This window comes from Puma concolor, chromosome C2 (genome assembly GCF_028749965.1).
Source record: "Puma concolor isolate L17-30 chromosome C2, mPumCon1.1.hap2, whole genome shotgun sequence".
NCBI lineage: Eukaryota > Metazoa > Chordata > Mammalia > Carnivora > Felidae > Puma > Puma concolor.
Window position 1 is genome coordinate 79533526 of NC_141675.1, and position 13863 is coordinate 79547388.

At 48.2% G+C, this 13863-nt stretch overlaps 1 long non-coding RNA gene across 2 annotated transcripts; it reads left to right on the forward strand.

Annotated features, from left to right (window-relative positions):
• The first annotated feature begins 23 nt into the window (after positions 1-23).
• LOC147577347 (uncharacterized) lies at positions 24-11623 on the forward strand. Of its 2 annotated transcripts, XR_015240190.1 has the most exons (3): positions 24-534; positions 9103-9221; positions 9685-11623. It is a non-coding gene; the product is annotated as an uncharacterized LOC147577347 (long non-coding RNA). The 2 variants fall into 2 exon arrangements; XR_015240189.1 differs by lacking the exon at positions 24-534 and having other exon boundaries at positions 1694-9221.
• Positions 11624-13863: the final 2240 nt, after the last annotated feature.

Sequence of the window (13863 nt, forward strand, 5' to 3'; positions counted from 1 at the left end):
GCCCCTCTGGGGGCCAGCAGTTAGTCAGGAGGGAGCTTGGAGGTGATACAAATCTTTTTCTCGTTGTATTTCTTTTTAATGTTTATTTATTTTTGAGACAGACAGAGACAGGATGCCAGTGGGTTAGGGGCAGAGAGAGAGAGGGAGACCCAGAATCCAAAGCAGGCTCCAGGCCCCGAGCTGTCAGTACAGAGCCCCTCGCGGGGCTGGAACTCACGAGCTGTGAGATCGTGACCTGAGCCGAAGTCGGACGCTCAACCGGCTGAGCCAGCCGGGAGCCCCTCACTGTATTTTTATTTTTAGCTTTGTATGTGTATGTGTATGAAGTAGAGGAAGAGGATGTGACAGCAACTCAAATCTTTTTGACCTACGTACGCTGTTCCTCTCCTCTTAAGATACTGCCTGCTTTACCTCGTGTGGTGGCCGGTCTTCTGTCTTCTTCGGAGCCTTCCCTCCTATCTCAAGTCCTCATCCACCCCTCCAGATGGCCCCTGGCTTAGTCCACTGGCCCTGCTGGGCCTCCTCCAGGCACTGGTATGTATCAGAGAACATTAGAGCCTTCTATCCTGCTTCCTCGGTAAGCAGGTGTTCGTTTAAACTTGAAAAGTTCTAAAGGCACCAAAAAGTTAAAATTTCTCTCATGGAGTTTTTTTTTTTTTTTTTTTAAATTACATAACGAAGTGAAAGTTTCCTCATTTCGTCTGTTAACATTTATCAGTCAAGATATTTTCCTCAGTTAAATCAAATATATCTCCTTCTACATATATATGTACGTGTGTGTGTATATATATATATACATATACTCACACACGTATTTATAGAAGAGAAATTATGCTTTACATATTGATCTGTTTTGTATTTAAAAATATATTGTGAAAAAGTTTCCAACTTCATACCTCATACGCGGTCTCGTCCGCAGACTAGATACACCACAAGTCTTCAACTATTTTTCGTGTTCATAGACATTTGGGATGATGCAACCTTTTTGCCTTTACAAGTGATGCCTCTGCAAACATCCGTGCACGTGAACCCTTCTGTACTCTTGCCGTTATGTCCATAGGATGGACTCCTAGAGGTCAGGTTGCTAAGTCAGAGCCCGCACATTTTACATCTTACTAGGGATTACCTCATTCCTCTTAAAAAAAAAAGGTTGTACTAAGTTGACACTCCAACAAACCGCGGAATGGAGTGCCTCTTCCGCCCTCGCTCTCCTGCCCTGGAGCTGCCTCGTCGCTTGGTGGGTGAAGAGATACCACAGGGAGAACTGGCAGCTGTCTAATAATACACGCATAGGTATCGGCAATGCTGGCGCCGAGATTTCGGCTCTGACGTCACCATGCAAGGAAATGCGTGTGAAATATTAAGGAACAGTGCCCGGCACAGTGTAGGTGCTCACCAAATGCCGGTTGTTGCTATCATTGAAGCATACTGCCACGATGGCGGTTTATCAGAAGCTTTTTTTTTTTTTAATTTTTTTTTTCAACGTTTATTTATTTTTGGGACAGAGAGAGACAGAGCGTGAACAGGGGAGGGGCAGAGAGAGAGAGGGAGACACAGAATCGGAAACAGGCTCCAGGCTCTGAGCCATCAGCCCAGAGCCCGAGGCGGGGCTCGAACTCACGGACCGCGAGATCGTGACCTGGCTGAAGTCGGACGCTTAACCGACTGCGCCACCCAGGCGCCCCTTTCAGAAGCTTTAACAGCAGGTTCGGTGTGGAAGAGAACCGGAGAGGAGAGAGAACAGAGGCAAGGAGGCTCCAGGTGGCTCTGCCCAGACCGGGTGAAATGCCCCTTCCTTCTGTGTCCCCAGCACTGTGCCTACCTCTTCACACGAAATGTGATTAGCTGATTCATTGTCCACCATAACACTGTCCCTGGAGGACAAGAGGTACGTTCTCTGACGTCAGATGGTGACCACCTATGGGCCGGGATGCGGTGGTCACACTTAAATACCTAAAGGGAATTTGAAGGGATAAACTTCTGAGTTTGAGACTCTATTAGTTGCTTAATGCCTGCAAGTTACCAAGAAAGAGGCACTTACTGTTACACCATAAATTACCATGTGATTTTTTTTTTCCCATGTGAGTCTCCTCTCCTCAATTAGGATGCGGCCCCTTTAAGGAGGAATCATATCTTAAACTTCTTCGATCATCTCTTCCACCATGACAGCTAGTGGGCTAAGGAGGCACGCATGAGGCACTCAATACATACAAAGTGGGGAAAAGTAACGGAACTGGTTTTGGGCGTGGTTTGAGGAAGCCAGTCCCTTTGCTTTAGAGCCAATGCTTCATGTTGGTTGATTAAATCACCATGTGGCTATTTATCTAAAAGTCCATTTCACCTTTGCATAGAGATAACGGTATTCTCAAGCCTTCCCTCCAAATGGCCCCTCTGCTGCAGACATTCACCAAGGCATGTTCCCCATTCTTAAGCTACAAGTTGTGCATCTGGGATGGGCCAGAGACCAATGTCTGGGGAAATGGGATTATAGAAGGTAACAGCCACTGGGAGGATTTGGCCCCAAAGCTGAGGACTCTTCAATCAATATGTATGACTTTCAGAATTCCTATTTTAATCAGCGAAACGGAAATGAAATTCCAATGTAGCTTTTAGTTTAAAAAAAAAATTACAAGTGGTATATGATATTCATGCATACCATTTCCTCTGAAATTCTTTTTAAGAATTGAAGAAAATAACCATATAACATACTGGAAAGAACACTAGCCTAGGCATCCAGAGATTTAATTCCATGCCCTAAATTTATCACCTAGTAGCTATGTGATCAAAAGCAGTCACTTCCCCCATCTTACCTCATTTCACTCATATATAGAATGATATGTAAGCTCCCCTTTAGCTCCAGTAATAAAGGAGTCCATAATTCCCTAATTAGTGTTGAAGGCCCATCAATCCATCCATCCATCCATCCATCCATCCATCCATCCATCCTTTCCATAAATACCTACTTGATTCCTACTTGTGCTATGGCCATGAAATTCAAGTCTTCTGCTTTGGGTTGGTAGACTGGTGGCATCATCCCCCTTCCAAGCACCCGGAGTCAATATCTTGTATAAATTCTGACCGTCTTACTCTCTCATCCACTTCACCTCCAACCAGTCCCAAGTGTTTATTCTTTCTCTGTGTCTCTCTGGACCATCCCATTCTTTCCATGCCCGCTCCGTTGATCCTCTTCCAGCCTCCCCAGCTCTCACTTGAGCTTCTCCAAGACTTCCTAAGTGATTTCCCAGCCGTCAGACTCTTCCTTCCCAATCCACTCTACATTCTGTGCTTATAGTTATCTCCAATCTTTCATTTTAATCAACATCTTTTGAAAGTTTGTTGAATGTAGACACTGTATCTGAACCCTTAAGGAGCTCACAATCAGGAGAGGAAGGCAGACAAAATCAAAGGTTGAGGACAATATGATGCCTGGCTGCCATGGTGGAGGAGTGCTCAGAGGGTTAGATTTCTTTGCTTCTTCTGGTAAGGGCTTCCTTCCCAGTTGTTCCCTCTTCCATGCATCACACAGCACTTTTTTTGCTTCTAGCATCCCAGTCATCAAATCCTTTTACCATTCGTTCTCTACTCTCTCTTCTTAACCAGACTGAGCTCCCGATGGCAGGGATCTAATCAACTCAAGCAGTCCTTCTAAGTCACAAACCTTAGGTGGCTCTCTTTTGCCTTCAGAGGGAAGTCTAAACCTTGATGTTGGGTATTTAAAGCCCTTTATGGTCTGGATCTATCTTTCCAATTGACTCTGCTAATCAGCCCATATTGGGTCCCATCCCAATCCCAGACCCCCTTCCTCCTACCCGACTTCTAGAATATTCTCTGTGACACACGGTAGCATGACCACACCCAGTACTTTCACATTCACTGCCTTTGGGTAAGCCAGTCCCTCTTCTGAGAATACCCAATACCCTTTCTCTCCTTTGTTTCCCTGCCTCCAGGGATTCGCCTATCCTCTGCTTAAGGCCTAGTTGAAATTCTGCTTTTTCCAAGAACCTGCAGAGAATCAGGCCTACTCATTCAGAATTAATTTTTACCTTTCAAATATTCCTTACAGCAAATGCTCTAACGCATGGGTGGCCCATCTTCTGCAGAGATTTTTGTGAACCTTCCTGGGTACTTCCTACGTTATGAGCTCCTGGGAAGAGGTGCCCACGTCCCATGGGTGTTGGGATCCTTTGTAGCACAGATCACACAGCCTGTACCGTACTGTACTGAGGCTCACTCTGTACTGAGCAGTCGTCACATGCCGGGTACCGCACAGGCTCTATGACATTTCATCCTCACAACAGACCAGGAAACTGGGCTCAGAGAGATGCTGAGTAACCTGCCCAAGGCATCAGCAGGTACGTAATACAATTTAGATTTGGACACAGGCACCTCACAACAACCAGCCTACACTGCCTCTCTACAAGGGGCCACAATAAGTGCCCACGGGTTTTACAGCCATTTAAAGGAGAAGTGGAAGGTATACTTAACGAGCATATCCTGATTCCCTAGGGAGATTTCTGAGAGTTCTCTCTCTCTTTTTTTTTTTTTTTTTTAATGAGTTGGCATCTGATACTGCCCTTGAAGACTGAATAGAAGGTTGACAAAGAAAAAAAAAAAAAAGTAAGAGCATTCTAGTAAGAGAATAAGATTTGCGTTAACTCCCTGATAAAAGTGAATAAAGGGTGTTTGAGGGGAAAAGATGTGAGCTACATACGGACTCACTTCCCCCACCAGACTTAGGCAACTGAGGGAAGGAAATGTCCCGGTCGTCGTGCTTGGGGCTATACTTCTACTGCCCTTGGCAGAGTCTCATACAGAACACGCATTGAATACATATTTTGTATCAGTTTAATATTTTGTATCAATTAACCAAATATTTTGTATCAATAAATACTATCCAAGCGTTCTGTGTTCATATCATTTGACACTCACTCTTGGCTAGAATGCCGCAAACCTTAAGGGCCTTTGTGAAGGCTTGAGAAGTCTAAACCCAAGCTTTCAGACCCTGAAAGTGAAACCTCCAGGCGCTAGAAATTTCACTGACCAACCCAGTTTCACTGACTGACTGAGTAAAAAACAAACATTAAAGCGACAGAACGAGCTATGAAAAATCAAATATGAAAAAAATGTTTCAGTTCCAAGAAACTTAGGTATTTTCAGTAATGTGCCTCCTGCAGGGAAACCTGACGCCTGGGGTGGCATGTCAGTTTCGTTTCCAGCTTTGACCTTCTGTCTCCTAAGGAGAGAGGAAAAGCCCCTCCACCCAACAGCTGTGCAAGGGGCCTGGGTCTGAAGACACAAAGGGAACTGAGGCAGAGTCTATGAGGTTCTTCCCACATTGTACTGTTTTCTATTAGAATAAGCTGTGGGCAGGTCTGTGTCTGTGAGCACATTCAGATCACAACATTTGTTGAATCAGTGAGTCAGAAAATGGCTTAAAGTGGAGCGACTGAGTGGGGAATTTAGCATGATCAAGTAGAAAATGCATTCGACTTGGGGCCGGACGAGCCTGTTTCTTCTCCGCCGCATAGTAGCTGGGTGATCCTGGGCCGTCTGGGCCTCAGTTTCCTCTTTCAGTTCTGACATATTTGGCAGATCTTCATTATCGTAGGAGGAAAAAACATGCAAACACCTGGAGTTGTTTTTTAAAAGGAGACATTTCTCGGGGCGCCTGGGTGGCTCAGTCGGTTAAGCATCCGACTTTGGCTCAGGTCATGATCTCACGGTCCGTGAGTTCGAGCCCCGCGTGGGGCTCTGTGCTGACAGCTCGGAGCCTGGAGCCCGCTTCGGGTTCTGTGTCTCCGTCTCTCTCTGCCCCTCCCCCATCCATGCTCTGTCTCTGTCTGTCTCAAAAATAAATAAACATTAACAAAATTTTTTAAAAAGGAGACATTTCTGGAAAGTTCTCCATGTACTCGGGAATCTGGGAATTGAGGGTTTTTGCCTTTACTCTAACCCAAGGCTTACCGACCTTGGCACAGTTAGCATTTGGGGCTTAATACTTCTTTGCTATAGAGGCTGTCCTGTGCATTGTAGGATGGTCTGCATTGTCTCTGATTTCTACTCACTGATGCCAATAGCATGCACTTCCCTCTCCCCAGCAGTGGCAACCCCAAAACGTCTACAGACACTGCCAACCGTTCCTTGCAGGCAAAATGATCCTCTGTTGGGAACCGTAGCCCCTGAGTTGCATTCCCAACTCAAACTGATGGAGTCCTTAGAATAATGTAGCTGGGGATGGAGTGGGAGGGTGTGGAGAGCAGACACAGAGCCTCCCTCCACTTCTTAAAAAAAAAAAAAAAATTAGTGTTTATTTATTATTTTGAGAGAGAGAAAGAGAGAGAAACAGAGTGCAGGCTCCAGGCTCTGAGCTGTCAGCACAGATCCCGACGCGGGGCTCGAACTCACGAGCCCTGAGATCATGACCTGAGCCCAAGGTGGATGCTCAACTGATTGAGCCACCCAGGAGCCCCTTCGCTCCTAAGAACCTAGGGATGGGGTGTCCCTGGGACCTAAGGAAAGTCAAAAGCGCGCGTAGTCTGGAAGCAGGACCTTGGCATCTGTGTTTCTGCATTATCACTGACTGCCTGTGTGACTTCCAACAAACTGCTTAACTTCTCTGAGCCTCAGTGTCCTAATGGGTTCCAAGGAAATGATACCTCTCCTCTATGAATCTTCCACTAACCTCCCCACCTCTCCACACCACGGAAAAGGGGGCTCAGAGGACTAAACGTAATGCACGTGAAAGCTCTGTGGGCTAAAAGCACAAGACCAGTATGTATGTCGTTCTAAAGATGTTTTTTTAACTGAGGAAGCACCGAAAAATCACTTTCTTCCTGGGTAACTTTTCTGTCCAAAGCAGTAATGGTAACCTTGCAGGCACCACCACAGCGGTAGTGAAAACGAATAATGGAGAGCAATTCTCAAGGAATACTGCCAGAGCTTCCAGGCTTGATTTCTACCGGGCCATGAGTTAGCATTTGTCTGGTAAAAATGAAAGACCTTCTCAAAAAAGATAGCATGCTATCAGGCCCAGGTGAGAATGCGCCATCTGGCCGTTCACATACCCAGAAGTAACTGGGCCTACGCTTGTTCTTTCTTCAACCAGGCTACCAGGCATCTTGCCCAGGTGACTTGTGTCTTCAGCAACTAAGAACTTCAGGACCAAGAGGGCCCTCTGAGCGGTAGCTGGTTCCTCAGAACGGGAGCTCCGGTCACAATCAGGCCAAGAGCGGACAGCCCTCCCAATGCGTCTCGCCAAAGCCAGATCACGCCTGGTCCAGGGTTTGACGGTCCTCTCCAGCTGTGGGAAAGCTCACGCCTAGAGCAGCATCCTCCCAAAGCACCCAGAGTGCCAGGTCAACAGGCCGATGGCTGTCCAGGATGCCTAATTGCCTCAGAAATGATCTCGAATTTCGGATCAGAGACCTCTAGGGTCCAAGTTGGAAGGGATGATACAACTCTGCTTGTAAACGCTTTGGTTTACGGACCACTTCTTCATCCTTTGAGGGTGGTGCAGAATAGCAGCTAAGGGCATTCCCTGTTGAGCCCCGAGTGTGTGTTCCTCCTCTGCTCTCCGCTAGCTGCATGGCTGGGGGCACCCAGTGGGTGCTGGGCAAATGCTAGCGGTACATTCGACGTGCTACATGACGTGCTGCAATCTCCCGTTGCAGATGTGGAATCTAAGGTTCGGACAAGTGCACCCCCACACAGCATTCCCACACCCCTTTGCCCTATTCTTTCTATTAAGTCGCTCCTCCTTGTGTCTCTGCTACCTAAATGACATCGGTCCCTCGAGTCTGCTCAAATGCTAGCTGTTCTATAAATTCTGCCTCCAGAGCGGAGTTCATCTCAGCTTCCTCCGAGCTGCATAGCACTTTGTTCAAAACTCTATCGCACTGTGGAGCTCACTGGGCCACACTAGGCAAGAAAAAGGACCGAGGCGAGGACCTGACACACTGCAGACTGCAGTAAAGACCAGAGAGGGACGGACACAACGAAGGCACGTTTCGCCCCTGCAGCAACGCGTTCCCTCCTTCTCCTGCCCCACAGTCGGACGCACCGCGGGGCCTCTCAAAGCCGTCACCACGTTCTGGTTCCAATCAAAGCTAACTCCACACACACTCTCTCTTCCCAGGCGGACTACCTTAGGGGGAGGAAACAGCTCAGTGTCACCTCCGCACCCGCCATGGCACATGGCCGAGGGTTGCAAGTGCTGAAGCATGCCTGTTCCACTGATCTGAGAAGAGCTGGCTGATAGTGGTGATGGTGCTGAATGGCGGCAGAGATGACAGTGATAACAGAGAGGTTACCTGAACCGAAACCCAGCCGTCACGAAGGGTGATGTGCTCACGATGTTTCGCTACGACCGAGTGAACAACAAGGGATCCACGAATCAGACCTAGAAACGTAGCCCACTCGCTGGCCAACTGGAAAGCAATGGAAAATGGCAAAGGCATATGGGCGGCGCCTATCTTATCAGCTTGAGCCCATCCATAGATTAATGTGGCGTAGCGGTGGCATGTGGAAATCATTGAAAAACCCTGTTGTTACTGTTCATTGAGGAAGATGTAGAAAAGATCCAAAGGTACAGGGAAGAGAAACAGTCACAGTACTATGAAATTTCATGACAGTTCTCTCGCACCTGTCTGATTTGACACAGCTGAGATCAGGCTGATCCTGTGTGTCTCACAGTATGTTTTATTTATTCTATTTGAATAAATAACACACGCAGAAAGTACAAAGCTCAAAAGTCACAAAGAGCCGGGAGTGAAAAGGCTCTCTCCTACTCCTGCCTTCTGCCCACCGTTTTCTTCCAGGTCCCTCATAGATCCTTCCCGAGGAGTCCTCTGCCTACCTCTGAACAGTTGTTTTGGGTGGGTTAATAGTCGGTCCTCAATCCTTCGAGGTCCTCAGAAACCAAAAATTGTCTGTAAGTACGAAGTATGCCCCTAATGTAGCGTGTCTGTGCTGCTAAATGATAAAATGTTACCGCCTCTATGTCAGTTACACAACCGGAAGCAGATAGTGCCACTCTTCCCAAAGACTATTCTTAGCTGACAAATGTGGTTGGAGGTACTCAACCGAGATACGATCCTTCAACAGGCCCCTGTCCCAAAGATTTCCTGAGATGTTGCCAGGAGCCCACAGTGGCCTAAAAAACGGAGAACTTGAAATCAGAGTCTGTGTGTGTTGGGTTGAACGCCAGGCCCGCGTCCCAAAAGGTAGGCCTCTCCTCCTCCCCAGACCAGACCTGGCAAGGACTTCCCTCACACTTTGTTCTGCCCGAGGGTGCTGGGCTTCGAGGTGTGGGAAGAGTGGGTGGGGGAATTCTAGTTCCAGTGAAGCAGTTGAAAGAAAGTCATTTCCACAAAATCTAGCTCAAAATAGAGGAAGCCGTTCTATACTTACCCAAACTTTGTCCCCTGCAAGCTCACCTCCCCACCCCACACGCAGGGGAGTGGGGCAGTGGCTCCCCGGATTTTCCTTGAGATCTGGTGCTGTGTGCTGCCCCATGGGCTTACGTTGTCACAAATCCTCCCACTCTGAGCAAGCACGCCCACCACCTCATTGTGGATCTTCTTCCCCGTAGGCAGTTTCCAGAGTTTTTCAGGAATCGGGCTACAGTTTGGAAGTTTATTTACCAGTGAAGTGAATTTCTCTCTGCTCTCCTTCCTCTCCTCCCAGAACCCATCTGAGAAAGTTACAGAAGGCATCTCCGATTCACAACACGCCCCCCGCCAACCCCCCACTGAATAACACGTCGTCTGGCAACAGGAGGCGTTTGATTACATTTGGATGGAACGCCTGCATCAACTCCAGTTGTCCCCGAATTGGAACTGCTGGGCCTCACGTGCTGCAGCCAACAGTTTGCCTTCACCCACTCCCCTCTCCGAAATGAACCTTTCTCTGGGAAAACAAGAAACCTACGTGCCATCCTGGGTGAGAGACGAACAATGGCTGCGTCCCAGCATCGCATCCCAAGCGTGACAGGCAAGAGCACACTGAGGGGTTTCCAACAACGAGCCACGCTTCAAGCATCTCTGGAGATGCCCTCTGAACCAGAGGACCCAAATGTTCTCCCCGGAGCCCTGCGGTCTCTGTGTTTAATTCAGTGCGTGGGCCTTAAGTTCTCACTGCGTGAGGTCTAAGGCACCCAGCTTCTGTCCCCTTTAGCGAGCCTCCATAACCTCCCTCCCCATGCTCTGACTTTGCTTAATCGCTGCAGCAGGCAGAGTAATGACTCCCCAAAGACACCATCACCCTAATACCCAGACCCTGTGACTATGCTATATTACATGGCAAGGGGTGGGGGGTGGGGGTGGGGAGGGGTGGCTAAAGTCGCAGATGGAATACATCTTGCTGATCAGCAGACCTTAAAAAATAGACTCTCCACAGTAGTCTCAAAAATAGACTATCCACAATATGGTGGCCACCATATTATCGCAAAGGTCTCCAAATGGGGAGGAGGGAGGCAGACGTGTCAGACCCAGAAGAGTGACATCAGGAGAAAGACTCGATTTTCCAACTGCCACCTATGAAGATGCAGTAAGGGGCCATGAACCAAGGAATACAGGCAGAAAAATCTGGAAATGACAAGAAACTGGATTCTTCCCTAGAACTTCCTTGGTGTTAACCCAGGGAGGTCTATTCGGACTTCCGACCTCTAGAACTGTAATATTTGTGTTGTTACGTAGCAATAGGAAACCAAGACAGTCACTGTGGACTTGCCATGTGCCAGGCCTGGTACCAGATGCCAAAGGAACATTCCCACAGCATGTGGTTTGTACCGTGTATCCGTCATCAGAGTCCTGCAGGGAAACTGAAGCCACTGTAAGACTCTAAACACAGAGAATCCAATGCAGATCACTGGCTATGTAGGTGATAGCAGAAGTGAAAAAGTCAGTCCGGCTGTTAGCAATAGCAGAGGTTGCTACTAGGCTGGGCTAGAGGGATATAGAGAAGAAGCCATATTACCAGAGCGCAGAGGTCAAGGTTGCCAGGTGGAAGCTGGATCACCGTGCACCTATCCAGCAGGAGCTGGACGGGATAGAGCCCTGCTTTAGATGCTCCTGAGGCAGAAAGGGAGAGAGAGAGATACCTTGCTTTCTCCCTTTCTCCTGCCCTCTGATTTCCTGTCCAGGCCTCCTGTTGGCTGCTTCCAGAGAGAAGCTAGCCGGCGAAGGGCCTTGGGATATGCAGAGGTCAGCCCTCCTGTAGTACAGAGGGGAGCTGGGGAAGAGCAGTCCGTGAATTAATGGATTTGAAGATGAATAAGCCCAAGACACCTCCTTTCTGCATTGATCATCACGAATCTCGAAGCATAATTATCGTTTAAAATGCAAATTCTTTACCTGGCTCCTGAGACCCTCCATAAGCTGGCCCTTCCCTAACTTCTCTGCTCTCACTCTCTACAGTTCCCCCCTTCACTCACAGCATCCCCACCGCACTGGCCTTTGCTCTGTTCTCCACATGCCAGAAAGTCTCACCTTGGGACCTTGCGCTTGTGGGTTGTAGCCGCTGTTAGAGAACAAGAAATAAATGTGTTTGGGGCTGAGTCATTACATTAACCTGCCTGAGCTGAAACAATTTCCAGTGATAAGAATTCTCAATGCCTGGTCCATAATTGGCCCTCGATAGTTCTCAAGAGTTATTATTAAGTGACTGGATTTTAGACACTCGGTAATTTTGGGTTCAGGGGTGCAGTGTCTTTTTCTTATCCTCACTCCTTCCCCACCAAGTTCCCTGAGGACAAGGAAGTCTTATGTTATCTCCATACCTTTGAAGACTTCCATTGGACCTAAACCTTAGTAGATGCTCAAGATGGCTATGTGTTGCTTTGAGTTTCTAGGCAACGTGAGGCAGACATGACTGGCACAGCGCAGTCTAGAAGTTTGACTCATAGGAGGAGTTCAACATTGCTGTAGCTACCAACGTTCATGTAGCTCTTGAGCATTTACAAAGGGCTCTCCACTTGGTCCTTATACCAGCTCAAAAAAAAAAAAAATTACACTTATGATTCCCGTTTTCCAGAAGATGAATCGCTCTGAGCTCACAGGGGTTCGTTATCTTACTCCAGATCTTGCTTTTTCAAGAGAGGAGGCTGGAATTAATTCACTGTTCCAAAATAGTTACGGAGTCCTGACTCCAGGTGCTAGACCCTGGCTGCATCCTCTGCACTTAGTAGGGGCTCAGGAGATACATATAGGAGCCCAAAGGTCCAAAGAAAGTGGAGTTAGGTCCCGGAAGATAAAAGGGAGGCCCTCAGTTCCAGCCAAGGACCGAGGACCAAGAGAATTGCCTGTGCCCTACAGCTTGCGTTTAGTGGGGGCCACTGCCACTGCTCTGTGTCTTCCTGCAAATTTCTGGGTGGTCGGCCAGACGTGCCTGGAGGCAACGGCACCCCAGCAAGCCCTCAGCAGCTCTCCCACTTGCCCAGGCTAATGGCCTTGGCGTTCTAAGTCTGCCCTTTTCCATACATCCTTTCCTCCTTCCGTGCCAAGATTTCAGTAGACGATTTACAGCGGGTTCCAGGCCATTTAGCTCCGTCGAAAATTTGGGTGAAAGTTTCCTCCCAGCCATCCCAGGCCACAGATAACCCATCGGGGTGTGACAGCCAGGGCGAAGGAAGGGGAAGAAGTTTCTGCAGCTGCTGTGTTCATCCACTCCGATCTGGCTGGGCTCTACAAAATGTGTCAGGAGAGGTTTGCTCGGAAAAATCTAGGACAAGATGCCGAAGAGACAAAACTTGTCCAACCAGAGATGGCAGAGGCCCCTGGAGGGTCGCCTGCGGGTTGGGTTATGTGCCAGCGCGGGTGCAGGAAGGGGCGGGTGGGTGACCAGAAGGAGGAAGGCTAGGTGGCCGGGGCTTGGCTGGGACGCGGCCTTGCCCAGTCTGACGTCGCTCCTCCTGTGCTTGGGCGCCTCTCTCCGTAAATAAATCCAGGCTGCTCTTATGGCGCAGGATGCCCCACATACCGCACATCTGAGGTGGGGCGAAATACAAATATGCCTTTTCATAATAGCTTTACACCTGGGGCAGCAGAGGACCGGTTTATTACCTTGGTAAACAAAAGTTAGAATTCAAGCAGAGTACAAACTTTGCCCCAGGCCCTTCTGACGGTGCACCTTGTGTTTGTGAACTCGATATATATACAATGTGAAGCAATGGGAGGCTGGGCTTTCTCTCCCTCTCTCTTTTTTCCCTCTCTCTCTTGTCTGATTTCCAAGGTTTAAAAGTTCATGTGTGTGTGTGGGGGGGGGAGCAGGGGGGAGGTGCGGAGAGAGAATTTACTTTGGCTCTGGGTGTTTTGTTTTTTTTTTTTTTTGAGCGTTTTGAAATCATGCTGTTTGGTGTGAAAAAAATACGTGAGCCAGTTTATATTGTTTCCCAGAGAGCGTGTGCTTCTTGCTGCCCTGATGGTGACAATTAGGGTTTGTGGGTGGCAGACAGGGAGAACCAGTTTTGGGAACACACAAAGGAACTAGGATTTGCATTGCCCTTAAACAATAAAAAAAATAGTAAATATTTATTTGCGCCTATTTTGTGCCAAACACAGAAAGAACCATAAACGTTTGTAAACACAACCACCGGGAATAGGAATTCTGGGTCAAAATGTCCATTTTACATGTGAGAAAACTAAGGCTACAGTTGCTAAAGAGATTCAAGCCCCAGTCTCCTAATTTCAAACTCAGGGCTTTCTGTACCGCCCTCTAATCTCGATATGGGGGTCATAGGACTACGTCCTGTCCTGTCGCCTGGCCTGTCCTCCCCACAGCCCCTGTTTTCCTGCCTCATTCTCTGCCCGTACTTGGGGCAACGACTGATCTCCACTTTTGGATGCATTTCTGCTTCGAGGATTTCCC